A 5,090-nucleotide genomic window follows, 5' to 3' on the forward strand; every position below is an offset into this window, starting at 1 on the left:
GGTTTCCTCAAATACCTCAGTGGGTCTAAGTGACAACTGGTGCAGCACCCCATCAAAATCTGCCTGACCTGTGGATAAATTCAGAGATTTCAAGGCCAGAAGGAGCATGGTGGTCCCCTACTCTGACCTCCTGCAGAACCTCCCTGAATTAGTCCCTGATTGAATTAGAACAGATCTGTTAGAAATACCATCTAATCCTGCTTTAAAATTAGTGAGTGATGGCGAATCCACCAGAGAGGATCTTTTCAAGTCTTTATCATCTTTATCATCTGCTAGCCCCAAGCCTTGGCCAAGATTTTGTAACTTGGCTGGAGCTGACAGGTGGGATCTTCATAGTTACTTGGATGTTACTTCAGGGTGGTGAAGAGGTGTTTACAGCCAAGTGGCTTCTCTGGAGCCGCTCTTTGTTCTGCTAGCTTGTTTTCTTTGTCGGCTGCTCTTATACTAAGCCAGAGCCTCCACATACTAAATATCCCAGTGGTCGGGTCATGCAGGGGTTGTAAAGTATTTCAGAGCTGCCACACAAACCTTACAGAATATATGTAGTTCAAGTAACATCCGGGAATGATTATTATAATATTGTATTTCAGGTAGTGCTGGGAGCCCCAGTCCTGGCCTAGGGCTGCGCAGTACTAGGCACTGTTCAAACACAGAGCCCACAATCTAAGGAGATGCAATGGATAGAGACCTGGGATGGGACACAGGAGAGCTGGGTTTGTTCCAGGTTCTGCTACTGGCCAGATGGAAGGTTCTAGTGGGTGACCTTGGCCAAGGCACTTCACCACTCTGTGTCTCAGTTTCCACATTTTTAAAAAATGGAAAGACTGCTACTGACCTCCTTGCTAAAGTTCTTTGAGATCTACTGATGACCAGCACTAGAGAAGAGCTAGATATTCCTATTATAATACACAGATTCTTCCATAATATACTACAGCTAATGGATTTTAAACCATTTGGAAATCTAGAATCACAATGAATTTTTTAGAAAACCATCTTGAACCTGTTGGATTCTATGTGGTTAGAAAACACTCCAGAATCCAGTGATGTCCTAGTCGGGAATCTAGAACCCATGGACTTTGAGTACAAACACATTGATAGGCTTAGAATAAATGAGATTCCAGAGCCATCTAGAGATGCTGAATCCAAGAGTGTCAATTAGGTTAGAACACATTGAGAGACCTAAAACAAACAAGATTCTGGAGCTAGCTAAGGATCTGGTAACATTGATAGCCCATTGAGTTGAAAAAATTGAGAGACCTAGAACACATGGGATTCTGGTGAATCCAGATACACTGTGAGGTTTATGAACTGAGATACCTGGAACCCATGAGATTTTAGAGCCATCAGGGATCTAGGAAAAACTGGGATGGCAAGTTTTCACCTCTCCCCCAATCTGGGCAATTTCAGGCCATCTCTTGTTTTGTGTGCTCAACTTCTGACCCATGTCTTCCACTAGACTCATGGGCACTGCTGCCGAGATCATCAACAAAAGCCGCTTTGACCAAAGTGAGAAGAGACGTCCTGAAGACCTGCCAGAACTTTTCCCCCACAAAGAGGTAGAGAATGGGGGTGAAGCAGGCATTGAAGCAGGACGTGAAGGTGTAAAAGACCAAAAGGGCACCCGTCACTGACTCTGGCACCTCCTTCTTGTAGAGCTTCAAGCCGTGATAGAGGTGGTAGGGCAGCCAGGCGATAAAGAAGGAAACCACCGCAGTCAGCATGACTTTGAACGGCTTCCCAGCCCATGCCAGCTTCTTCTTCTTCATCTTCAGCCCCACCTGGCCATAGCATCCAGCGATGGTGCAGAAGGGTAGGAGGAAGCCCAGCAGGAACCGGACCATGAAGACAGCCATGTGGACCCGTCTCCCCATGTCCTGTGTCTCGGCTGTGTTCCAGTCTCCAGAGAGGGCATAATTGTTGATGCAGATGATTCTGCCCCCGCCCACCACCTGGGTCTCCCGGAAAGCCAGGTAGGGAGCGCTGAGAGCAAAGGAGGCCAGCCACACACCCACCGCCAGCTTCTGAGCTCGGGGCACGGTGCGGTGATGCCGGCACCAGATGGGATGGTGAGTGAGGATGTAGCGGTCCAGACTTATGAGGGTGAGAAGGAAGACAGAGGTGAACATGCTCACAGAGATACAGGTGTTGAGAAGCTTGCACATGGCTGTGCCGAAGACCCAGCGGAAACCCATGAGGAGAGAGACAATGAAGAAGGGGATCAGCAGGGTGAAGAGGAGAGAACAGGAGACCAGGTGGAGGAACCAAAGCGTAGTCACCGTGCTCCTCATCTTCAGTCCCAGCACCCATAGGTACAGCCCGTTCCCCACCACACCCACCAGGAAGGTGGGGAAGAGCAACGCGGCCGCAGCCAGGTGAGAGGCACTCACAGCTGCTGGGGTCTGGCTGGAATTTGTCACAGTGGTTGGTGGGAGAGTCATGTTGCCTTGGTCCATGGTGCCCTGGGGAGAGACAGAAGAGTGGTTGGAAGGGACACCAGAGGAGGGGGAAAGGGTGAGGGTAAGAGAAGGAAGTGAGAAATAAAGGGGGTTAGGAAGACAACATTGGAGACAATCTCTCTGGGCACCCTGTGGTCCTCCAGAATATCCAGGCTAGGTATTCTCAGCAACTGGGCTATAGCCAGTGTAAACTCACTGCTATAAGGTAGAACTATGGGCAAAAGGGAAAAAAGATAGTAGATGTGGGAGGTGTGAGGATGGGGACAGTCTAGTAGGTCAAATACACAGCTATTCTGATAATACCATGTGGCTGTGATCTGGAGGACAGGCTGTCTCTGAGGGATAGGGAATAGGATATGGGGCCTTCCCCACAAGGAGGTGCTGGTTCTGACCTGGCTCCAGGGCAGGGACTCACTGGCTTAGGGAGGTGGGGATTGGTTCTGTTGCGCTGGTGCTGGTGGAACTCACTGCTACAAGGTGGAAAAAGCCCCCCTTCCCCCACCCTGTCTCTTGTACTCATCTGGCCATCACAGGAATTGCTGCTACACCCTGACTCGTGAGAGCGTGCAGTGTCCTTTTTACTCACTGTAACACAGGAAGCCTCAAGCCACCGAGCTGCTTCTCTGTCCCACAGCCGTGCTGCCAGTCCTGCAGCAGGGTCCTCTGGGCTATTGCCTCTGTCAGGGACTGCGCCCCTCACGGCCTTGTTAGCATGGAGTCCTCTGTGTTCTGCAGACTGGCCTAATGGGTAGAGAAGGGCAGGCTGAGAGCCAGGACTCCTGGTTTCTACTCCCAGCTCAGGGAGTGGGGTGGAGGTCAGAACTCCTGGGTGGTGGGAGGAAAGTGGGGTCCTGTGGCTTAGAGCAGAGGTTCTCAGCCGGGGTGGGTGTACGCAGAGGTCTGTTGGGGCTTCATCAACTCCTCTAGATATTTGCCTAGTTTTACATCAGGCCACATAAAAAGCACTAGCATAGTCAGTGCAAACTACAATTAGTTGCTTATACTGCTCTATATACTATAGACTGAAATGTCGGTACAACATTTATATTCCAATTCATTTATAATTATATGGGGGAAATGAGAAAGTCAGCAATTGCTCAGTAATAGTGTAGCTGTGACACTGTTGTATTTTTACATCTGATTTTGTAAGCAAGTAGTTTTGAAGTGAGGTAAAACTTGGGGGTACGCAAGACAAATCTGACTCCTGCAAGGGGTAGAGTAGTGTGGAAAGGTTGAGAATTGCTGGTGTAGAGCTTTGTAAACGGGGAGCAACTCATCTGACGTGAAATAAGGGAGAAAATTCACCCACGTCACAGACCTCACCTACTACCTCTATCTATTGAGTGCCCCATGGGAACCCCACTAATACCCAGTGACATGGAGTCTCACAAGCTAACATCACTGATATCCAGTGGCAGGGAGTCTCCCAGGCTAACCCCACTGACACCCAGGGGCAGGGATCCCACTGGTTTGCCTTTAAAATAGCAAATTTCTTTGGCTTCTAGGGGGCCTTAGCAAGGAATTTCCCCTTTAGACCCGACACAGAGCCCTCTTCCCATTGTTTCTACTCACCTGGGCAGTGGGTGGTGGAAACACAGACCAGGCGCAGAGAGATCCTCAGATGGCGTGTGTTTGGCCAGCAAAGTATCCGTGTATCTGTCCCTTGCACCCCGGAGCTCTCCCCTGTGTGTTGAGTTCACTCCCCTTTACTCTGTGTCTTCTACATGCTCCACCCCCACCTGCTCTCTGAGATCCACAAGCTGCAAACCATGAACGGAAATGATCATTGGACACTGCCTTAGCAGAGAAATCATCTAAGCAACAACCATTGCTTTGAAACTAGCCCCACTCCCTCCCAGAGCCTGGCATAGAACCCAGGAGTCCTGGCTCCCAGCCCCCCCACTCTAATGCACTAGATGCTTGGCCAGGAGCTCATCTATTGAGGCAGGCCCCCATGAAGAGGAAGGGCCTGTAATTCTCTCAATTCCTTTCCTGACAGGGGGCTGCACCATGACCTAGTGATAATCCAGCTCTGTTAACTCACAACAAAGGCTGAGTCACAAATGATACAACTCCCAGCCAAGAGTGGGGGGCCTTGTGGGTTAGAGCAGGGGGGCTGGACCCAGGATGCCTGGGTTCTGTCCCCACCTCTGGGAGATGAGTGGGGTCTAATGGGCTAGTGCATGGGGCGGCTGGGAGTGAGGACCCTGGGTTCTGTCTCCAGGTCTGGGAGGGGGTTGGGGTCTAGTGGTTAGAGCAGGTCAATAGCCGTGATAGGTCCTGTGTTATCTACATGTTGTGGGTACATCCCTGCGTGAGACAACTCATGTGAAATCCTGCCCCTTCCTGTTCTAGATAAATCTCAGTCACACCCAGTCCTCCCCAGAGTGCTGGTTACACAGGCCCCATCCTTGGAACTGGGACCCTGAGACCCCTGAAGGGAATCCAGCGCTACTGGGAAAACAGCACCCAACAGCATGGTATACCAGACCAAGGTTGAATTTTGAGGGTAGTGGGGTCTAGTGGGTTCTGTGTGTGGCTGCAGCCTAATCGGTTTGTGCAGGGAGGAATGAAATGCCTTGTTTCTCACTGCTAGGACATGGGCTGCACATGTCTGTCTCTTCCTTCCCCTTT

At 50.4% G+C, this 5,090-nt stretch overlaps 1 pseudogene; it reads right to left on the bottom strand.

Moving 5' to 3' along the window:
- Nucleotides 1-1,403: 1,403 nt before the first annotated feature.
- Nucleotides 1,404-4,243, bottom strand: LOC112105456 (annotated as a pseudogene).
- Nucleotides 4,244-5,090: the final 847 nt, after the last annotated feature.

Source organism: Terrapene carolina, unplaced genomic scaffold (assembly GCF_002925995.2).
Source record: "Terrapene carolina triunguis isolate 2854851 unplaced genomic scaffold, T_m_triunguis-2.0 Scaffold771, whole genome shotgun sequence".
Classification (NCBI taxonomy): domain Eukaryota; kingdom Metazoa; phylum Chordata; order Testudines; family Emydidae; genus Terrapene; species Terrapene triunguis.